We start from the raw sequence: 23,720 nt of genomic DNA on the forward strand, positions 1-23,720 counted from the left end.
ACAAAGAAATGATCAGTCTATAATTTTAATGGGAGGTTTATTTGAACAGTGAGAGACAGAATAACAACAAAAAAATCCTGAAAAACGCATGTCAAAAATGTTATAAATTGATTTGCAGGTAGGCCTTTGCAAATATGAGTAAATCAGCCATTGTATGCAGCATTCTATTATACAGTGTGAAGTTAAACTCAATGTGTTATATTGAGTGGAAGTGTGAATTTCAGTGACAGGCTTTTGGAGAATGTTTATTAAATATGAACAACCGTCCGGGGGACGGAACTAACAGGATGCTAGGCCACTTTTCTTTATTTATTTTTTTTCACTGTGGTATCGCGATATTTGGCCTGGTATCGTATTGTTTGTAAAATGTTGGTATTGTGACAAGTCTACTGCCTGATAGTCAGCCGCAGTTGACTATCAGGAAGCTGCGGCTGACTCGGGCATATTAAAATATATACATACACACACACAATGCATTTTGAAAGTGATCAGACCCCTTTTTCCAAATTTTGTTACATTACAGCCTTATTCTAAAATTGATTAAATCATTTTTTCCCCTCATCAATCTACACACAATACCCTGTAATGATAAAGCAAAAACAGAAATGCATAATTATTCAGACCCTTTGGTATGAGACTCGAAATTGAGCTCAGGTGCATCCTGTTTCCATTGATCATCCTTGAGATGTTTCTACAACTTCATTGGAGTCCACCTGTGGTAAATTCAATTAATTGGACATGATTTGGAAAGGCACACACCAGTCTATATAAGGTCCTACAGTTGACAGTGCATGTCAGAGCACAAACCAAACCAAGAGATTGAAGGAATTGTCTGTAGAGCTCCGAGACAGGATTGTGTCGAGGCACAGATCTGGGGAAGGGTACTAAAACATTTCTGCAGCACTGAATGTCCCCAAGAACACAGTGGCCTCCATTCTTAAATGGAAGACGTTTGGAACCCCCAAGACTCTTCCTAGAGCTGGCTGCCTGGCCAAACTGAGCAATTGGGGGAGAAGGTCCTTGGTCAAGGAGGTGATCACTCTGACAGAGCTCCAGAGTTCCTCTGTGGAGATGGGATAACCTTCCAGAAGGACAACCATCTCTGCAGCACTCCACCAATCAGGCCTTTATGGTAGAGTGGCCAGATGGAAGCCACTCCTCAGTAAAAGGCACATGACAGCCCGCTTGGAGTTTGCCAAATGGTACCTAAAGAACAATCTATTTTAACATAATCACTAGTTAACTACACATGGTTGATATTACTAGTTTAACTAGCTTGTCCTCCGTTGCAAATAATCAATGCGGTGCCTGTTAATTTATTATCGAATCACAGCCTACTTCGCCAAACGGTGATGATTTAACAAGCGCATTCGCGAAAAAAGCACTGTCGTTGCACGACTGTACCTAACCATAAACATCAATGCCTTTCTTAAAATCAATACACAAGTATATTGTTTTTAACCTGCATATTTAGTTAAAGAAATATATGTTAGCAGGCAATATTAATTAGGGAAATTGTCACTTATCTTGCGTTCTGTGCAAGCAGAGTCAGGGTATATGCAGCAGTTTGGACCGCCTGGCATGTTGCGAACTGTGTGAAGGTAATTTCTTCCTAACAAAGACCGTAATTAATTTGCCAGAATTTTACATAATTATGACATAACATTGAAGGTTGTGCAATGTAACATCAATATTTAGACTTAGGGATGCCACCCGTTAGATAAAATACAGAACGGTTCCGTATTTCACTGAAAGAATAAACGTTTTGTTTTTGAAATGATAGTTACCGGTTTTGACCAAATTAATGCCTTAAGGCTTGTATTTCTGTGTGTTATTATGTTATAATTAAGTCTATGATTTGATAGAGCAGTCTGACTGAGCGGTGGTAGGCAGCAGCAGGCTTGTAAGTATTCATTCAAACAGCACTTTCCTGCATTTGCCAGCAGCTCTTCGCAATGCTTGAAGCACAGCGCTGTTTATGACTTCAAGCCTGTCAACTCCCGAGATTAGGGTGGCAATACTAAAGTACCTATAAGAACATCCAATAGTCAGGTATATGAAATACAGATGGTATAGAGAGAAATAGTCCTATAATTCCTATCACTACAACCTAAAACTTCTTAACTGGGAATATTGAAGACTCATGTTAACAGGAACCATCGGCTTTCATATGTTCTGAGCAAGGAACTTAAACGTTAGCTTTTTTACATGGCACATATTGCACTTTTACTTTCTTCTCCAATACTGTTTTTGCATTATTTAAACCAAATTGAACATTTCATTATTTATTTGAGGCTACATTTATTTTTATTTTTGTATTATATTAAGTTAAAATAAGTGTTCATTCAGTATTGTAATTGTCATTATTACGTGTGTGTATATATAAATAAAATTGGCTTATTAATCGGTATCGGCATTTTTTGGTCCTCCAATAATTGGTATTGGCGTTGAAAAATCATAATCGGTCCACCTCTAGTACCAAGCTTGTAGCGTCATACCCAAGAAGACTCAAGCCTGTAATTGCTGCCAAATGTGCTTCAACGAAGTACAGAGTAAAGGGTCTGAATACTTATGTAAGTGTGATATTTCCGTTTATTTTTATTTTTAACGAATTTGCAAACATCAATTTTAGAATAAGGCTATAACGTAACAAAATGTTGAAAAAGTCAAGGGGTCTGAAGACTTTGCGAATGCACCGTACATATTTTAAGAAAAAATGCCATGGCGGCCACGGTGACGCAACCAGTACATTTTCATCCACAACATTGTTTTCAAAGTATCCCAATTTGGTGAGAAAACCGTAGACATGGCAACCCTGCTGCTGATCGATTGGCAGCCCGTTGACACTCTATATTTGTCAAATGACAGAAGTAGCCTACAGTTTCTGAGTGGGGTGTAATGTTGTGGTGGTGGTTCCCAAGCCATTTGAGGCCAGCCCACATTTCTTCTGGCCAGCTATGATCGTATTATTGACTAGCCTTTCTTTCTTATTCTTCCAGTATCTTTATTGATTTGTTAGCTATCTCCATGTGGTTGTGTTCTGTGTATTAAAATGTTCATGGCTCATTGTCACCTTATCAGAGTCAGACAGCACTATGCTCTTTATGATGGTGGCATGCCCTCCACTATCTTGTCAGTATTTTGGTAAATGTATTTTGCATAAGAAACAGACCGTCCCAAATTGTCGTTGTTTTCTGTAAATGACATTGAGCAACAGACTATCTGGCATTGAATGAACTGTCATGTCGCTGTAGCTGCCCTTTTGTAGCTTACTCAGATTCTTGACTTCTTGGGTAGCTGTGATACACTGGGCCTGGAACAGTCTGAGGCACATGATGGGTTGAACAGGTTCACTGAATGCCACATCTTGGTGAGGAGCATGCTCATGGTAAGTCTTGAGATGCTACCTTGCAAAGACGCAGCGCATGCGAGGTGTCAGATCATATCTGTTTCTTACAATTTGAGACTGATTTGTACACACCTGAACAGTAGTCTTTGGAGATTAAGTGACCTGACCAAACAAATGATTTGTCCATATTATTTGTTCTCCAGAAAAGGTAGGAAACGTTTAAGTTGGATAGGCCTATCTTCTAATCTTTCCTATGGTGTCTACAAACACTAAACAGGTCTGTCAGCTGCTACCCTTCCCACGGTCATTATTCTGTTCTCCTCCCCCCTGCTCACATTGAATGTAAATGGATGTCTATTTTCCACAATTTACACTGAAGGGGGTTAACCTACTTCAAGGCAGGGGGCAGGCTGCACTTCACAAGATAACATACAATGTGCAGGTATGTGGGTTTATACATAAAAAGTGACTTGGAGTAGGATACACATGTAAACAGGACTGAAAAGTGACTGGGAGTAGGATATACATGGAAACAGGGCTGAAAAGTGACTGGGAGTAGGATATACATGTAAACAGGGCTGAAAAGTGACTGGGAGTAGGAATATATAAATACTTATGGTAATGTAATGTATGTGAATGGGAGTAATGGTGACCAGCAGCAGGATAAATACTAATGGTTATGGCAATCAATAATCAATGAACAGCAGCGTAGTGGAGTAATGCATCTAATCAATATTAATTTTAGAGACCTGGGTAGATACCTGTGGATGGGTATAGAATCAGTGTGGATAGTCTGTGGGTGAGGGAGAGCAGTAGTTGTTGGCCATTTAACAGTCTTATGGCCAGGGGATAGAAGCTGTTTTGGAGTCTGTTTGTCTGAGCCCTGATGCACCGGTTCCGCCTTCTGGATGGGAGCATGGAGAACAGTCTGTCTGAGCCCTGATGCACCGGTTCCGCCTGCTGGATGGGAGCATGGAGAACAGTCTGTCTGAGCCCTGATGCACCGGTTCCGCCTGCTGGATGGGAGCATGGAGAACAGTCTGTCTGAGCCCTGATGCACCGGTTCCGCCTGCTGGATGGGAGCATGGAGAACAGTCTGTCTGAGCCCTGATGCACCGGTTCCGCCTGCTGGATGGGAGCATGGAGAACAGTCTGTCTGAGCCCTGATGCACCGGTTCCGCCTGCTGGATGGGAGCATGGAGAACAGTCTGTCTGAGCCCTGATGCACCGGTTCCGCCTGCTGGATGGGAGCATGGAGAACAGTCTGTCTGAGCCCTGATGCACCGGTTCCGCCTGCTGGATGGGAGCATGGAGAACAGTCTGTCTGAGCCCTGATGCACCGGTTCCGCCTACTGGATGGGAGCATGGAGAACAGTCTGTCTGAGCCCTGATGCACCGGTTCCGCCTGCTCGATGGGAGCATGGAGAACAGTCTGTCTGAGCCCTGATGCACCGGTTCCGCCTGCTGGATGGGAGCATGGAGAACAGTCTGTCTTGGGTGGCTGGAGTCTTTGGCAATTTTTCATGCCTTTCTCCGACACCGCCTGGCATGTACGTCCTGGATGGCAGGGAGCACAGATTACTTTATGAACCTCAATGACCTACATATATTGGGAGAAGGCAACAATGTTGTTGGCAACACGTTTTCAATTGCCCCTAATCATGCATCAAGACTGGCATTTTAAGTAGCTTTCCCTTTTTTTATAAATACCTCTGGCTCTGCAGTAGTTATTTTTCTACCCTGTTGGAGACACACACAACGCTGACCCATGCTGTGGTTAACTTTATGGCCTGAGACCAGACCAGCAGGATCTCTCATTAAGGAGCCATGAAAAACAACCCTCTGATTAAACTGTAGTGACAATGAGCAGTGGGCACAGTGTTTCTGTCTCTCTGTTACACGGCTGGCACAGGGCAAGTGAAGCCCCATAAGACACCACTGCTGTTTCAGCAGCTGTACAACCTGTAATTATATCAAACCTCACAAGTGAGTAGGTTGATTTGAATAGGCCCTAGACCTGTTTGCTTTTGCCAATTACTGTATCTAGCCTATTTGATGAGTCTGGAGTCACTCATGACCTTACTTGCCACCATTTTCCTAACTGCTGGTATATTTAGGAGCCCAATGCATGGGTTTGGTTTTCCTGTAGAGATTATGCTGTGGCGTGGACCGCTCGCTCTCGTAGTCTGTTGTACCTCAGAGGTGATGACTCATAACGAGTGGTGTTTAATTGGTCAGACACCCTGTGTTTGATCACACAGGCTCAGGAGAATCACACAGACAGCCTGTCAAGACAGGCTTTCACCGTTTGATCATCACACACCTTGTGACTGGCAGAGATGATTCAACAGGACCACTGAGCCTCTGATGAGCTCTGAACTTGCAGTGTTTCAACAAACCACTGTTTTCAGAGAGATGACAGACCTAGTAGACCTGGCTTCTCACTGGGAAATCATACTCCTCTTTATGGAGGATGACTGCTTTTTTCCTGTTGTAGCCTGCTAGTAGAAATAGACCGGTATGGTATATGTTCGCAAGTATAGTATTTCATTGCATTGCAGTGGGCTCTTTAGCCCTAAGCTTTTAGCTGGTCAGAAATTGTTGCGATAGATGGTAGGCATTTTGCGCTCTTTAACATTGCAGTAAGGACGTTTTATTAATGTTTTATGTAATTTCTCATGGACAGATTTACGTAAATATAACTGGTACAGTAGAATCTGTTGGGACTGAATGGGATGCGAGAAACCATGGTTCTGGTGTTTGGGTTTTTCGGCGCTGGTTATTTGGACAAATCTCAATTCTGCAGGTGTTAGCATCTTTGGAATTTCGGAAGGGGAGATGACATTTGGCCTGTAACTTGCGAAGAGAGAGGGTGGAGCTACTCGTTCCACTGCTCGTTCTAGCATCTCTTGATCTCTTCTCTTAAGATGTATCAATCTATAACTTAATTGAGCAGCTGACCAATTACGCACGACTTTAGTTCTGGGTTAACAGAGATTGTTTACCGGGCCTTCAGAAAGTATTCCTACCCCTTGACTTATTCCACATTTTGTTATGTTACAGCCTGAGTTCAAAATGGATTCAATCTTTATTTTTTTCCTCACCCGTCTACACACAATACCCCATAATGACGAAGTGAAAACATATTTTTAGATTTGTTTGCACATTTATTGAAAATTAAATACAGTTATCTAAATTACAAAAGTATTCACACCACTGACTCAATGTTATAGTCGCTGCTAAAAGGTGATTCTATCTGTGAGTCTTTCTGGGTAAGTCTGTAAGAGCTTTGCACACCTGGATTGTACAATATTTGCACATTATTCTTAAATTCTTCGATCTCTGTCAAGTTGGTTGTTGACCATTGATAGACAGCCATTTTCAAGTCTTGCCATAGATTTTCAAGCCTGTTTAACTCAAAACTGTAACTAGGCCACTCGAACAATCGATGTCATCTTGGTAAGCAACTCCAGTGTGCCTAAATAATTATCACCCTTTTTCTGAACTTTCTTGCCTAGCTAAAATGAGACTTGATTAATTCTCAGCTAAGATCTTATCTTTGAAATATATTCTAAATGTACATGAGTTTGGTTTTATACCAGGTCATAGCACTATCTCTGCTGCATCCCTAGTTATAAATTGTGGTTAACTGTATGGATAAAGGCAACGTGCTGCCCTCTTCTTTGACCTGTCAAAGGCTTTTGATACTGTTGATCAATCACTGCTAATTCGGAGGCTTTCCTCAATTGGTCTAGACCAGGCTGCATGTAACTGGTTTAAAAATTACTTGACAGATAAAACTTTATCTACTGATGGTGTTATATCAGGTTTCTTGGATATTACGAAAGGTGTGCCGCAGGGGTCGATTCTGGGTCCTGTACTTTTTACTGTTTACCTTAACTATATCGACTTGTCCTGCACTTGTATGCCGATGATACTGTTGTGTATGCTATTTACCCCACGGTTGACCAGGCTCTATGTGAACTACAGTCTGCCTTCATTGTATTACAGAAAAACTTTATTGACCTGAAATTAGTATTGAATGCAGGTAAAACTAAGTATATATTGTTCTCTAGAGCCCATAAAATTAACTCTGATTTAAGTATATGTACTTTGGATGGTGTCCATATTGATTGTGTCCCTGCTTAAGAATATCTGGATAGATGAAAAGCTGTCTTTTTTAAAATAGAATATTGACGAGTTAGTTAAGAAGTTGAGAATACAAATGGGCTTCTATAGAAATACACTACTGGACCAAAGGTTTTAGAACACTAACTCATTAAAAAGTTTTTATTTTTACTATTTTCTACATTGTAGAATGATAGTGAAGATATCAAAACTATGAAATAACACATGAAATAATGTAGAAACCAAAAAATTTGTCAAATCAAAATCTATTTTATATCTTTCAAAGTAGCCAACCTTAGCCTTGATGACAGCATTGCAGCATTGCACACTTGCATTCTCTCAACCAGCTTGTGACTGAGCTTCAGGGGGTAGTCACCTGGAATGCATTTAATTTAACACGTGTGCTTGTTAAAAGTTAATTTGTGGAATTTCTTTCCTTCTTAAAGTGTTTGAGCCAATCAGTTGTGTTGTGACAAGGTAGGGGTGGTATACAGAAGATATCCCTATTTGGTAAAAGACCATGTCCATATTATGGCAAGAACAACTCAATTAAGCAAAGCGAAACGACAGTCCATAATTACTTTAAGACAGTCAATGCGGAACATTTCAAGAACTTTGAACGTTTCTTCAAGTGCAGTTGCATAAACCATCAAGCGCTATGATGAAACTGGCTCTCATGAGGACCGCCACAGGAATGGAAGACCCACAGTTACCTCTGCTGCAGAGGATAAGTTCATTAGTTACTAGCCTCAGAAATCGCAGCCCAAATAAATGCTTCACAGAGTTCAATTAACAGACACATCTCAACATCAACTGTTCAGAGGAGACTGCGTGAATCAGGCCTTCATGGTCGAATTGCTGCAAAGAAACCACTACTAAAGGACACCAATAAGAAGAAGAGACTTGCTTGGGCCAAGAAACACGAGCAATGGATATTAGACCAGTGGAAATCTGTCCTTTTGGTCTGGAGTCCAAATTGGAGAATTTTGGTTCCAACTGCCGTGTCTTTGTGAGACGCGGTGTGTGTGTGTGAACGAATGATCTCCGCATGTGTATTTCTATCACGTTTTAGGGATGACCCAGATGCAGACAGTGTCGAAATAACAAATGTTTATTACTAGAACAAGGGCAGGTAAAACGATAGATCAAGGGCAGTCAGAGGTTAGTAATCCAGGTCGGTGTGACAAGGTACAGAACGACAGTCAGGGTCAGGGCACGCAGAATGGTCAAAACCGGGAAACAGGAACTAGAAACAGACAGGAGCAACGGGGAAATGCTGGTAGGCTTGACGAACAAAACTAACTGACAACAGACAACCAGAAAACACGGGTATAAATACACTGGGGATAATGGGGAAGATGGGCGACACATGGAGAAGGATGGAGACGAGCACCAAGACGGGTGAAACGGATCAGGGTGTGACAATTTCCCACCATAAAGCATGGAGGAGGTTTTAGGGTGTGGGGTGCTTTGCTGGTAACTGTGTATGATTTATTTAGAATTCAAGGCACACTTAACCAGCATAGCTACCACAGCATTCTGCAGCGATACGCCATCCCATCTGGTTTGTGCTTAGTGGGACTATCATTTGTTTTTCAACAGGACAATGACCCAACACACCTCCAGGCTGTGTAAGGGCTATTTTACCAAGAAGGAGAGTGATGGAGTGCTGCATCAGATGACCTGGCCTCCCCAATCCCCCGACCTCAACCAAATTGAGATGGTTTGGGATGAGTCAGACCACGGAGTTTAGGAGACGCAGCCAACAAGTGCTCAACATACGTGGGAACTCCTTCAAGACTGTTGGAAAAGCATTCCTCATGAAGCTGGTTGAGAGAATGCCAAGAATGTGCAAAGCAGTCATCAAGGCAAAGGGTGGGTACTTTGAAAAATCTAAAACATATTTTGATTTGTTTAACACTTTTTTGGGTTACTATGTGATTCCATATGTGTTATTTCATAATTGTGATGTCTTTCTACTATTTTAAAATGTAGAAAATAGTAAAAATAAATAAAAACCCTTAATATCATAAGTAGTTGTGTCCAAACTTTTGACCGGTAGTGTAGGTCCTGCCTCGCGCTAAATAGTAGAAAGCAGATTATTCAGTCAACATTCCTATCGGTCCTAGATCATAAACTCACCATGCTACAATTTCAAAGATTTTACTGGGTTACAGTTCATATATAAGGAAATCAGTCAATTGAAATAAATTCATTAGGCCCTAATCTATGGATTTTGCAGGGGTTTAGCCAGGGTGGGTCTGGGAGGGCATAGGCACACCCACTAGGCAGCCAGGCCCACCCACTGGGAGCCACACCCAGCCAATCAGAATGAGTTTTCCCCCACAAAAGGGCTTTAATAGAGACAGAAATTGCTCTGCGCTTTATTACAGGTGACAATTTTTGTACCCATCACTGCATTCGCTACCAGGAAGTTGGTTGGCCCTCTGATGTCACATAGGTTGATACCTTGCTATGTTTTCATTTATAAGGCCTTTTTTACAAAAAGTCCCACTGTACCTAACATCTTTGCTAAACTTTAGACCTATGAGTTACCACACCTGGTCTCAGGGATGGAAATGCCTTTGGTCTCTACTGAGTTAGGTAAATTAGGCTAAATTAGGTAAGTTAGGTAAATCAGCTTTTATTTGTTGCAAATTCTTAAATCTTCTTAATTTATGTTTTTGTGCCTCTAGGGCAATTCAGAAAGCTGATTGAGGACCTTATTACTGTTTTTAAGGCCATGTTTTTCTTTCTGCTTGTATTTCGATTTTGATGTGAGTATTTTCTGTAATTTATGAAATTCAGGGCTCATCTGTAAATGAGACCTTGGTCTCAGTATGACTCCCTGATAAAATAAAGGTTAAAAATAAATATTTGGCCTTGTATTTTTGGTCATTGTTCTGCTGAAAGGGGAATTGGTCTCCCAGTGTCTGTTTTGAAAGCAGACTGAGCCAGGTTTTCCTCCAGAATTTTGCTCTATTCAGTTTCTTTTTATCCTAAAAAAAACACGGTAGTCCTTGCTGATGACAAGCACACCCATAACATGATGCAGCCACCACCATGCTTGAAAATATGAAGTGGTACTCAGTGATGTGTTGGATTTGCCCCACACATAATGCTTTGTATTCAAGACATAACGTGCATTTAAATGCCAATTTTTGCAGTTTTACTTTAGTGCCTTATTGCAAACAGCTGGCATATTTTTGAATATTTTGTTTCTGTACAGGCTTTCTTCTTTTCATTCTTTCAATTAGGTTAGTATTGTGGAGTAACTACAATGTTGTTGATCCATCCTCAGGAGAAAACTATCACACCCATTAAACTCTAACTGTTTTAAAGTCACCATTGGCCTTCCTATCCAGCAACTGAGTTAGGAAGAACACCGATATCTTTGTAGTGACTGGGTTTATTGATACTGGGTATATTGAATTAAATGTTTACCCATCTACCAATAGGTGCCATTCCTTGAGAGGCATTGGAAAACCTCCCTGGTCTTTGTGGTTGAATCTGTGTTTGAAAGTCACTGCTCGACTGAGGGACCTTACAGACAATTGTACAGAGATGAGGTCGTAATTATAAAATGATGAACACTATTTTTGCACACAGTGAGTCAATGAAACTTGTGTGACTTGTTAAGCACATTTTTACTCCTGAACTTATTTAGGCTTGCCATAACAAAGGGGTTGAATATGTATTGACTCAAGACATTTCAGATTTTAATTTTCAATGAATTTGAAAACTTTTCTAAAAACATAATTCCACCATTATGGTGTATTGTGTGTAGGACAGTGACAGAACATCTCAATATAATCCATTTTTAAATTTAGGCTGTACCACAACAAAATGTGGAAAAGTCAAGGGGTGAGAATACTTTCTGAAGGCTCTGTTAAGTGCAGACCTGAAGGACTCCTTATCAGGACACACAAGGCTGTTTAAATGGGGGTGTAGACACATCTGCCCCACCATAGAGATAAAACATTCATAACCTTGTGTTTACCCTTTAGCACAAATATTTTAGAAAAACTCCCCCTCTCCTTTGGAAATGATGCTAACCTTTCCCTTTCAGAATGATACTTAATCTCTGTATAGCCAGCCTAATGTCACAGGAACCAAGGTGTTCTTCTGAAGCGCTTTATGCACTCTTTACACAGGTCATTCCCTGAGAGGATACTCATTTTCGTTACCTGTAATAGGAGCCCATAGTTAAGAGAAGCTCAGTAAATCAAATAAAAAAATCATTGTCACATGCGCCAAATACAACAGGTGTAGTAGACCTTACAGTGAAATGCTTACTTCCACCCTGCACAGCCAGAAGAGGACTGGCCACCCCTCAGAGCCTGGTTCCTCTCTAGGTTCCTTCCTAGGTTCTGGCCTTTCTAGGGAGTTTTTCCTAGCCACCGTGCTTCTACACCTGCATTGCTTGCTGTTTGGGATTATAGGCTGGGTTTCTGTACAGCACTTTGTGACATCAGCTGATGTAAGGGCTTTATAAATAAATCAATACATTTGATTGATTGATACAAGCCCTTAACCAACAATGCAGTTTTAAGAATATACCCCCCCCCCCCCAAAAAAAAACGTAGGAGATAAGAATAACAAATAATTAAAGAGTAGCAGTAAATAACAATAGTGGGGCTATATACAGGGGATACTGGTACAATGTGTCAACACATAGGCTAGTAGGTATTGTCATGCATGAGGAAATCATATCAGCCATAATTACCCAGAAAGGTTGGCACATTTTCTTTGCCATAAATCAATGCAGTGAAAGCATAGCTACAGGCTCAAGTAGATTATCATAATCATCATTGGTCCAGCATACTGGCCTATATGTTGAAGCCAGTCACGAGGACTGCTGTAAAATGCAGTCAGAAGGTTTACGTGTAATAGACTTGGGTTTTCTCTCGGTGACCTGTAAAGGACAAGGTTGTGTGTGTGTGTGTGTGTGTGTGTGATGCTCTATCGCTTTCTCCATCTATCAGAGACTGGATGCACCCTGTGCTGGTCACAGCTATTGTGCTCCAGCTGGTAGCCTATATCACAATACATGAATCAATCACATGGGGGACCATGATGGAATCAGACGTGAGCTGAAATGTTCACTAGCTTCCTCTATAAGGTTACAGTATACAAAGTATACACTACCGTTCAAAAGTTTGGGGTCACTTAGGAATGCCCTTGTTTTTGAAAGAAAAGCACATTTTGTCCATTAAAATATCAAATTAATCTGAAATGCAGTGTAGACATTGTTAATGTTGTGAATTACTATTGTAGCTGGAAATGGCAGATCTTTTATGGAATATCTACATAGACGTACAGAGGCCCATTATCAGCAACCATCACTCCTGTGTTCCAATGGCATGTTGTGTTAGCTAATCCAAGTTTAGCATTTTAAAAGGCTAATTGATCATTAGAAAACCCTTTTGCAATTATGTTAGCACAGCTGAAAACTGATGTTCTGATTAAAGAAGCAATAAAACTGTCCTTCTTTAGACTAGTTGAGTATCTGGAGCATCAGCATTTGTGGGTTCGGTTACAGGCTTAAAATGGCCAGAAACAAAGACCTTTCTTCTGAAACTCGTCAGTCTATTCTTGTTCTGAGAAATGAAGGCTATTCCACGCGAGAAATTGCCAAGAAACTGAAGATCCCGTACAACGCTGTGCACTACTCCTCCCTTCACAGAACAGAGCAAAACTGGCTCTAACCAGAATAGAAAGAGGAGTGGGAGGCCCCGGCGCACAATTGAGCAACAGGACAAGTACATTAGTGTCTAGTTTGAGAAACGGACGCCTCACAAGTCCTCAACTGGCAGCTTCATTAAATAGTACCAGCAAAACATCAGTCTCAACGTCAACAGTGAAGAGGCGACTCCGGCATGCTGGCCTTCTAGGCGGACTTGCAAAGAAAAAGCCATATCTCAGACTGGCCAATAAAAATAAAAGATTAAGATTGGCAAAAGAACACAGACACTGGATAGAGGAACTCTGTCTATGACCACGCTGGTAGCTGAACTAGCTAAACAAAGAAGTAGCTTAAAAGAGGATATGGGTTCTCTCTTCAGCACTTCGCTGACACCTCTCCAAACTTCCATTGATGTCTTTTGGGCGACACCTCACTGCACTTTAAGGTTCGAACACAGACAACACCGAGCAGATTGCAGAGCTGGAGGTGGATGTCTCGTATGAAAACAGTCAACACAGCTCCTCTTTCCAAGGTAGATTCGTTGGAGAACTATACCAGAAGGGAACATATCCGGATCGTTGGCGTTATGGAGGGAATTGAGACTGCAGTCAACCCTGTGAAATGTGTCTCCGACATGCTGGTGGAAGTAATGGGCAACAGTGTCTTTGACAAGTCGCCGGAGCTCGCCCCCAAACCCAACTCAGCCGAGCGGCCTATGGCGATCAATCATTACCTTTCATCATTACCAAGAAAATGAATGCGCTCTGCGAGGGAGCATCAACCTTAATTCTGTGGCCAAGATATGCGATTCTACCCGGACCTGAGTGCCAACCTTGTGAAGATTCAAGCTGAATTCAAGGATATCGAAACCTGTCTCAACAAGAACAGTATAACGTTTTAGCTCCTACACCCTGCCCGTCTTTGTGTCTTTTACAAGGGAGAGACCATTACCTTTGACACACTGGCCGAGGCTAAAGCATTGTATGTCCGGCTCCTAGAGTAAAGTTGAGGGGGGGCACAAGGGGTGGTCGGCGGAGCCGAGGAGTGAACCAGAGCCGGTCTGGGAGAAGAGGTAGAAACTGGAGGAGAGTGAACGGAGAGAATCAGAGACCGTCAGTGAGTTGAGGGAGAATTTGGAGGAGAGAGAAATTAGTTATTGAATTGGTGGAGGATGCACAACATTTGCCCTAAGGAGCGTGTTATCGGTTTAATGCCACCTGAGTCAGCTCTCCGTACTCGTCCTGAGGAGCGTGCTATCAGTCTGGTGAAAGTTGTGCCGGCTCCACGCACCAGGTCTCCAGTATGCCTTCCCAGCCCTGTACATCCGGTGCTAGCTCTCCACACTCGCCTTGAGGAGTGTGTCATTTGTCCGGTGCCATGGATGCCGGTTCTACGCACCAGGTCTCCAGTGCGCCTCCACAGCCCAGTACGTCCTGTGCCAGCTCCTCGCACTTGCCGTGCGAGGTGTGTCATCGAACCGGTACCATTGATGCCGGCTATACGCACTAGGTCTCCAGTACGTCTCCACAGCCCAGTACATCCTGTGCCGGCCCCACGCATCAGGCCTCCAGTGCGCCTTCCCAGTCCAGAGCTTCCGGCGACAGTTCCCAGTCCAGAGCTTCCAGCGACGGTCCACGGTCCGGAACCTCCAAATACGGTGTCCAGTCCCGCTCCATGGCAGGAGCTCTCCTCTGCGCCGATGCCCAGTCCAGACACGGCGTCCAGTCCCGCTCCATGGTAGGAGCCTTCCTCGGCATCGAGATCCAGGCACAGTGTTCAGCCTGGGTCCATGGCTGGATCCGTGGGATGAGCGGGTACTTCGTCCCGCACCAGGGTACTACTGTCACGCCCTGACCACAGAGAGCCCTTGGTTCTCTATGGTATAGTAGGTCAGGGCGTGACTGGGGGTGTTCTTTGTGGTTTATTTCTATGTTGGTGTGCTTGGTATGGTTCCCAATCAGAGGCAGCTGTTTAGCGTTGTCTCTGATTGGGGATCATATTTTGGCAGCCATTTCTCCACTGTTTTGTGGGATCTTGTTTTTGTGTAGGTGCCTATTTGCACTTCACTGTCTTCATGTTTCGTTTGATCATTTATTGTTTTTGTATTTTGCTGAAGTTTCACGTTATAATAAAGATGTGGAACTCTACTCACGCTGCGCCTTGGTCCAATCATTACGACGAACATGACACCGAGGACATCTTTATTTACATTTGGCAGGGATTATTGGCAACGTTGGCTACATCACAATCTCATTGGCTGGCTAGCTGGAGATGGCTGGCCACATTGACTGTTTACTAACTAGCTGGTTAGCTCATGTGGAATTTATTTTTACATGGCAACAAGTTGTTTTGTTTTAATTTGGGAGCTAAGCACTTCATAATTTCTAGCGGCTAGCTAGCTGAGAGAGAGCTTGACATATGGTTAACTACCTAGCTAGCTACATCTGAAATCGACTGCCTGAACCTGTATCCATGTAAGTAACATTGGCTGGCACTAGTAGCATATGTTAAATAGCAGTTTTTTAAATGTTTTTGTTTAAATGGCTAATGCTAACTTAGTTAAATAATGCAAAAACCTCAGGATTTTACTCTGGTTAATTTCTTGTTTGTAATGCCGTTGTTTGATTTAGTCCGTGTTTAGATATATTTTGCTTTCGCCCTGTGGTTCACTGATGTTGGAGTACTTTGGTCTCGTGTTTGCAGGGTGCTATAGTTCTTTGAGGTTGCGTTGCGCCAGAGTATCGGGTTTCACTCCGTGTAGTTTTGAGCGCAGATAACTGGTGCGGCAGTGGGGAATTGGCGTAGAACACGCCCCTAACACAACCCATATTTGAATTTCAAAAACTAAAAGCATTGTATTTGGGCCAAATCATTCACTAAACCTCAGCTAAATATTATAATGAATGTGGATGTTGAGAAGACTAAACTGCTTGGAGTAAGCCTGGATTGTAAAACTGTCATGGTCAAAACATATTGATACAACAGTAGCTAGGATGGGGAGAAGTTTGTCTATAATAAAGAGCTGCTCTGCATTCTTAACAGCACTAACAAGATAGGTCCTAATTTTGTCGCACCTGGACTACTGTTCAGTCGTGTTGTTAGGTGCCATAAAGAGCAACTTAGGAAAATTGCAATTGGCTCAGAACAGGGCAACACAGCTGGCCTTTGGTTGTACACAGAGAGCTAACTTTAATTATATGCATTTCAATCTTTCCTGGCTCAAAGTAGAGGAGATGGACTTCATCACTACTTGAGAGGTATTGACATGTTGAATGCACTGAACTGTCTGATTGAACTACTGACTCACAGCTCGGACACCCATGCATACCCCACAAGACATGCCACCAGAGGTCTCTTCACAATCCCCAAGTCCAGAACAGACTATGGGAGGCGCACAGTACTACATAGAGCCATGACTACATGGAACTCCATTCCACATCAAATAACTCATGCAAGCAGTAAAGTTAGATAAAAAATACACCTTATGGAACAGCGGGGACTGTGAAGCAACACAAACATAGACACATGCATACAAACACACAATAACATACACATGTGCACATGGATTTTCTGTTATAGGTAAGTGGTAGTAGAGGCGAGGCCTGAGGGCACACTCTTAATAGCTTGTGAAATCTGTTATGAAGAAAATGTAGTCCATTTCAAATGAACAGAATAGCATACCCTGAGTTGTCCTTATGTTAGGTCCTGATCTGCCTATGCTGTATGTCTGTGGGCTACACTAGTTCATTTAGCAGACAATATTTGCTTAGAATTCCGTGGCATTATTTTATAGTATGAAGAATACAATTGAACAAAGCTGAATAAAATAGAAAGGATATTTCTCCAAACAATTAGAGAGTCCGCACATTGTGTTGAGCGGTTAACAAAGAAATAGGTACTCCTATATGCTTAATTTAGAGTTATTAATGTAACTTTAGTTGTTCTACAAACATTGGGCTATATGTTTTGATTTTTAATACATTTTAAGGCTGTATGATGCAAATCTAATGATTTTGAAAAAAGTGGCTTTTTGCACCGGCTGTACACTTTGGCAGTCTTTCATTCACAATTTGAGAAGTGCTTGATAGTGTCTCGAATTTCCCGGTGGCATCCCCTTGTGTGGCCATAATGCACCCTAAAAAAATCCATGCCTTTTGCAGCCCTTCTCCATAAATGCTGCTCGCTCCGAAGCACCACTCACTCACACGGCTCTCCATCACGTGATCGGGTCTTTCTCACAGGCTACAAGTGAAGACCGACGCATTGGGAACTACGCGCGTCCATATCCAATTCCGAGGTGCATATTGAAGATATTGGAACTGTCCATTTTTTACTTTTCGGCAGCCAACAAGATGAGTAGGCCTATGTCAATCTACTATCCCCCATAGTACAAAAGTTGACAAATTCTGTGCGAGAAATACATTTTCCAAACATCATCTGGGACAGTTGTGGGATGCGATAGATCTGAATTAGTACAACCACTAGCATCAAAAATCTTTTGAAGTAATTTTTTAATTTTTTTAATTTTTTTATTTCACCTTTATTTAACCAGGTAGGCAAGTTGAGAACAAGTTCTCATTTACAATTGCGACCTGGCCAAGATAAAGCAGTTCGACAACATACAAAAACACAGAGTTACACATGGAGTAAAACAACATACAATCAATGATGCAGTAGAAAAAAATAAGATTATATACAATGTGAGCAAATGATGTGAGATAAGGGAGGTAAAGGCAAAAAAATGCCATGGTGGCAAAGTAAATAAAGTATAGCAAGAAAAACACTGGAATGGTAGATTTGTAGTTTGAAGAAAGTTCAGAGATAAAATATAAATAATATGGTGCAAAGGAGCAAAATAAATAAATACAGTAGGGGACGAGGTAGTAGTTTGGGCTAAATTATAGATGGGCTATCTACAGGTGCAGTGATCTGTGAGCTGGTGCTTAAAGCTAGTGAGGGAGATAAGTGTTTCCAGTTTCAGAGATTTTTGTAGTTCGTTCCAGTCATTGGCAGCAGAGAACTGGAAGGAGAGACGACCAAAGGAGGAGTTGGCTTTAGGGGTGACCAGAGAGATATACCTGCTGGAGCGCGTGCTACAGGTGGGTGCTGCTATGGTGACCAGTGAGCGGAGATAAGGGGGGACTTTACCTAGCAGGGTCTTGTAGATGACCTGGAGCCAATGTGTTTGGCGACGATTATGAAGCGAAGGCCAGCCAACGAGAGCGTACAGGTCGCAGTGGTGCGTAGTATATGGGGCTTTGGTGACAAAACGGATGGCACTGTGATAGACTGCATCCAGCTTGTTGAGTAGGGTATTGGAAGCTATTTTGTAAATGACATCGCCGAAGTCGAGGATTGGTAGGATGGTCAGTTTTACGAGGGTATGTTTGGCAGCATGAGTGAAGGATGCTTTGTTGCGAAATAGGAAGCCAATTCGAGATTTCACTTTGGATTGGAGATGATTGATGTGAGTCTGGAAGGAGAGTTTACAGTCTAACCAGACACCTAGGTATTTGTAGTTGTCCACAAATTCTAAGTTAGAACCGTCCAGAGAAGTGATGCTGGACAGGCGGGCAGGTGCAGGCAGCGATCGGTTGAAGAGCATGCATTTAGTTTTACTTGTGTTTAGGAGCAGTTGGAGACCACGGAAGGAGAGTTGAATGGCATTGAAGCTCGTCTGGAGGGTTGTTAACACAGTGTCCAAAGAAGGGACAGAAGTGTACAGAATGGTGTCGTCTGCGTAGAGGTGGATCAGAGATTCACCAGCAGCAAGAGCGACATCATTTATGTATACAGAGAAAAGAGTTGGCCCAAGAATTGAACCCTGTGGTACCCCCATAGAGACTGCCAGAGGTCCAGACAGTAGGCCCTCCGATTTGACACACTGAACTCTGTCAGAGAAGTAGTTGGTGAACCAGGCGACGCAATCGTTTGAGAAACCAAGGCTACTGAGTCTGCCGATGAGGATGTGGTGATTAACAGAGTCAAAAGCTTTGGCCAGGTCAATGAATACGGCAGCACAGTATTGTTTCTTATCGATGGCGGTTACGATGACGTTTAGGACCTTGAGCGTGGCTGAGGTGCACCCATGACCAGCTCTGAAACCAGATTGCATAGCGGAGAGGGTGCGGTGGGTTTCGAAATGGTCGGTAATCTGTTTGTTAACTTGGCTTTCGAAGACCTTAGAAAGGCAGGGTAGGATGGATATAGGTCTGTAGCAATTTGGGTCAAGAGTGTCACCTCCTTTGAAGAGGGGGATGACAGCAGCTGCTTTCCAATCTATGGGAATCTCAGACGACACGAAAGAGAGGTTGAACAGGCTAGTAATAGGGGTTGCAATAATTTCGGCAGATAATTTTAGAACGAAAGGGTCCAGATTGTCAAGCCCAGCTGATTTGTAGGGGTCCAGATTTTGCAGCTCTTTCAGAACATCAGCTGAATGGATTTGGGAGAAGGAGAAATGGGGGAGGCTCGGGCGAGTAGCTGTGGGGGGTGCAGTGCTGTTGAATGCAGTAGGGGTAGTTAGGTGGAAAGCATGGCCAGCCGTAGAAAAATGCTTGTTGAAATTCTCAATTATAGTGGGCTTATCGGTGGTGACAGAGTTTCCTATCCTCAGTGCAGTGGGCAGTTGGGAGGAGGTGTTCTTATTCTCCATGGACTTTACAATGTCCCAGAACTTTTTAGAGTTGGAGTTGCACGAAGCGAATTTCTGTTTGAAAAAGCTAGCCTTGGCGTTTCTAACTGCCTGTGTGTATTGGTTTCTAACTTCCCTAAAAAGTTGCATATCGCGGGGGCAGTTCGATGCTAATGCAGAACGCCACAGGATATTTTTGTGTTGGTTAAGGGCAGTCGGGTCTGGGGAGAACCAAGGGCTATATCTGTTCCTGGTTCTAAATTTCTTGAAAGGGGCATGCTTATTTAAGATGGAGAGGAAGGCATTTAAAAAAAATAACCAGGCATCCTCTACTGACGGGATGAGGTCAATATCCTTCCAGGATACCAGGGCCAGGTCGATTAGAAAGGCTTGCTCGTTGAAATGTTTCAGGGAGCGTTTGACAGTGATGAGTGGAGGTCGTTTGACCGCTGACCCATTACGGGTGCAGGCAATGAGGCAGTGATCGCTGAGATCTTGGTTGAAAACAGCAGAGGTGTATTTAGAGGGCACGTTTGTTAGGATGATATCTATGAGGGTGCCAGTGTTTGCGGCTTTGGGGTTGTACCTGGTGGGTTCATTAATAATTTGTGTGAGATTGAGGGCATCAAGCTTGGATTGTAGGATGGCTGGGGTGTTAAGCATGTACCAGTTTAGGTCACCTAGTAGCACGAGCTCTGAAGATAGATGGGGGGCAATCAGTTCACATATGGTGTCCAGAGCACAACTAGGGGCCGAGGGGGGTCTATAGCAGGCGGCAACGGTGAGAGACTTGTTTTTGGAGAGGTGAATTTTTAAAAGTAGAAGTTCAAATTGTTTGGGTACAGACCTGGATAGCAGGACAGAACTCTGCAGGCTATCTCTGCAGTAGATTGCAACACCGCCCCCTTTGGTCGTTCTATCTTGTCTGAAAACGTTGTAGTGAGGCTGATGCAACGGGTCAGAACGCAACGGCTTAAAATGTTGTTAAACTATTAGACTATTTCTTCACATTATAAGCCCAGCAATGTACACACGACAGTGGGCTATAAGCGTGAATCTTCCAATAGCTGGAAAACACCATTATCAAAAGTGACCACAAATGTGATTGTCCATGTAATGCTTTTTATTATAAAGGTGCATTTTTATGGTGAAAATTATCTTCCCCAAACTTGAAACTCACGTGCTGCGTATGTATGCCAGTTAGGCTCTACACCCCTTGTAAAGCGGATTAATGTGCTTAATTTTAAGAAGTTATTTGGCCACTTTAGTTGTGTAACAAACCTTGGGGGGTGTTCTCTTTCACACCTGTGTTTTGCTTGTAAGTGTTTTTGCTCCTAATTGGGATGATGATGATTTTATTAACAAACATTTATTTGCTGCCTCAACTCAAACTATTTAATTTTTGGAGGACTTGATTTGTGGGACAGACCCAGCCTTGGATCATTCAAACCTCAGATCATTATCTCCCTCAAATGTCCAAAGTTTTGTCTGCATTCATGAGCCCGGCAGGATGTGTAGATACATGGAGAATCCTTTTTCCCAGTAACAAAGATTTTTCTTTCTTTTCACATGCACCACTCCTATTCTAGAATAGACTAGTTTTTCGTAGATAAAGCCCTTCTCCCCTCTGAGAAAGTAGAATATGCTGCCATTGTTAGTGACCATGCTCCTCTTTTTCTTGACCTCCCATTCTTATTGAACTATACAGATTGCCCTCCATTGAGACTTAACTCATATTTACTTTCAAACTATTAATTCTACACCGTTTTATTGAATACAATTGATGTCTTTAAAACAGATTTGATCTCTCCATCTACACTTTAGGTTGTTCTTAGAGGCAATCAATTCCTATTCCTCTCAATAAACGGGAGATTAAACGCATAACAGCTGATCGATGCCATTCTGAAATTAGATCAACAATACTCCACCAGAACTTTACAAAGAAAGGTTGAGTCTTCAAACTCAGTACAATTTCCTATCCACAAATAAGGCTGAGCAGCAGCTACTCCATGCACGCTCACCACTGATCCCTCAAATGTACATTACCTCATGTGTTTTAACAGTTCATCCCATTGAAATCAATAATATTTTAAACATTCTATTCAGATCTTTACAACTAAAGAAAATGAAATTATGAATATTTTTGGGGACAATTTGGATACTCCTACCATTTAGTACAGAGCAGAGAGAGGAAATGTTGGAGTCATTAACTCGTTTTTCAAACCACTCCACAAATTTCTTGTTAACAAACTATAGTTTTGACAAGTCAGTTAGGACATCTACTGTGTGTATGACGCAAGTAATTTTTCCAACAATTATTTACGGACAGATTATTTCACTTATAATCCACTGTATCACAATTCCAGTGGGTCAGAAGTTTACATGCATTAAGTTGACTGTGCCTTTTAAACAGCTTGGAAAATTCCATAAAAATGTTGTGGTTTTAGAAGCTTCTGATAGACTAATTGACATAATTTGAGTCAATTGGAGGTGTACCTGTGGACGTATTTCAAGGCCTACCTTCAAACTCAGTGCCTCTTTGCTTGACATACAGGTTCAGGAGTAATGCTCCTACTGGAGCCTCAGAATGGAATGCCTCTGCCCATAAATGCAACGTCTTCTCTGGGTAGCTTTAAAAATATGTTTGATGTCGTCTGTGCCCATATGAATAACCCCTATGATGTAACTGGAATGATGAGATAGATGTTCTTCTGTTTTAGTTTTATTATTTCACTGCCATACTGTGTTCCATCTTGTCTCAAGAGGACCACAATGGAAATAAGTCCCAGACTTTGTTATCCTCAATGATTTTATTCATGTGCATGTATGGCTTTTTCAAGTTTTATGTGTGCTTGTTTTTTAAAATGGTCAGATTAATAAACTAACACTAAAAGACATCATGGAAAGATAAAAAGAAATCAGCCAAGACCTCAGAAAAAAAATGGTAGACCTCCACAAGTCTGGTTCATCCTTTGGAGCAATTTCCAAATGCCTGAAGGTACCACGTTCATCTGTACAAACAATAGTACGCCAGTATAAACACCATGGGACCACACAGCAGTCATCCTGCTCAGGAAGGAGACGTTCATCTCCTAGAGGTACTTTTACTTACTTTGGAGCGAAAAGTGCAAATCAATCCCAGAACAACAGCAAAGGACCTTGTGAAGATGCTGGAGGAAACGGGTACAAAAGTATCAATATCCACAGTAAAACGAGTCCTATATCGACATAACCTGAAAGGCCACTCAGCAAGGAAGAAGCCACTGCTCCAAAACCGCCATAAAAAGCCAGACTACGGTTTGCAACTGCACATGGGGACAAAAATCGTACTTTTTGGAGAAATGTCCTCTGGTCTGATGAAACAAAAATTGAACTGTTTGGCCATAATGACCATTATGTTTGGAGAAAAAAGGGGGAGGCTTGCAAGCCAAAGAACACCATCCCAACCGTGAAGGACGGGGGTGGCAGCATCATGTTGTGGGGGTACTTTGCTGCAGGAGAGACTGGTGCACTTCACAAAATAGGTGGCATCATGAGTAAGGAAAAGTATGTATATTGAAGCAACATCAAGACATCAGACAGGAAGTTAAAGCTTGGTTGCAAATGGGTCTTCCAAATGGACAATGACTCCAAGCATCCTTCCAAAGTTGTGGGAAAATGGCTTAAGAACAACAAAGTCAAGGTATTGGAGTGGCCATCACAAAGCCCTCAATCCTATAGAACATTTGTTGGCAGAACTAAAAAATGCTTGTGAGAGCAAGGAGGCCTACAAACCTGACTCAGTTACACCAGCTCTGTCAGGAGGAATGGGCCAAAATTCATCCAACTTATTGTGGGAAGTTTGTGGAAGGCTACCTGAAATGTTTGACCCAAAAGGCAATGCTACTAAATACTAATTGATTGTATGTAAACTTCTGACCCAC

The 23,720-nt window shown here is 42.3% G+C and overlaps 1 protein-coding gene across 4 annotated transcripts in view; it reads left to right on the forward strand.

The window, feature by feature from the left end:
• The window catches only part of LOC106607858 (sodium-dependent multivitamin transporter), a 41,561-nt gene that overhangs the window by 3,994 nt on the left and 13,847 nt on the right, over positions 1-23,720 (forward strand). For 2 of the 4 annotated variants that reach the window (XM_082976915.1, XM_082976916.1), the window contains exon 2: positions 9,080-9,352. The exons of the other annotated variants lie outside the window; for them this stretch is intronic. The gene's annotated coding sequence lies outside the window, so the exon portion shown is untranslated. The remainder of the gene's footprint in view (positions 1-9,079; positions 9,353-23,720) is intronic. 4 annotated transcript variants of the gene reach the window in all.

Source organism: Salmo salar, chromosome 06 (genome assembly GCF_965601325.2).
Source record: "Salmo salar chromosome 06, fSalSal1, whole genome shotgun sequence".
NCBI lineage: Eukaryota > Metazoa > Chordata > Actinopteri > Salmoniformes > Salmonidae > Salmo > Salmo salar.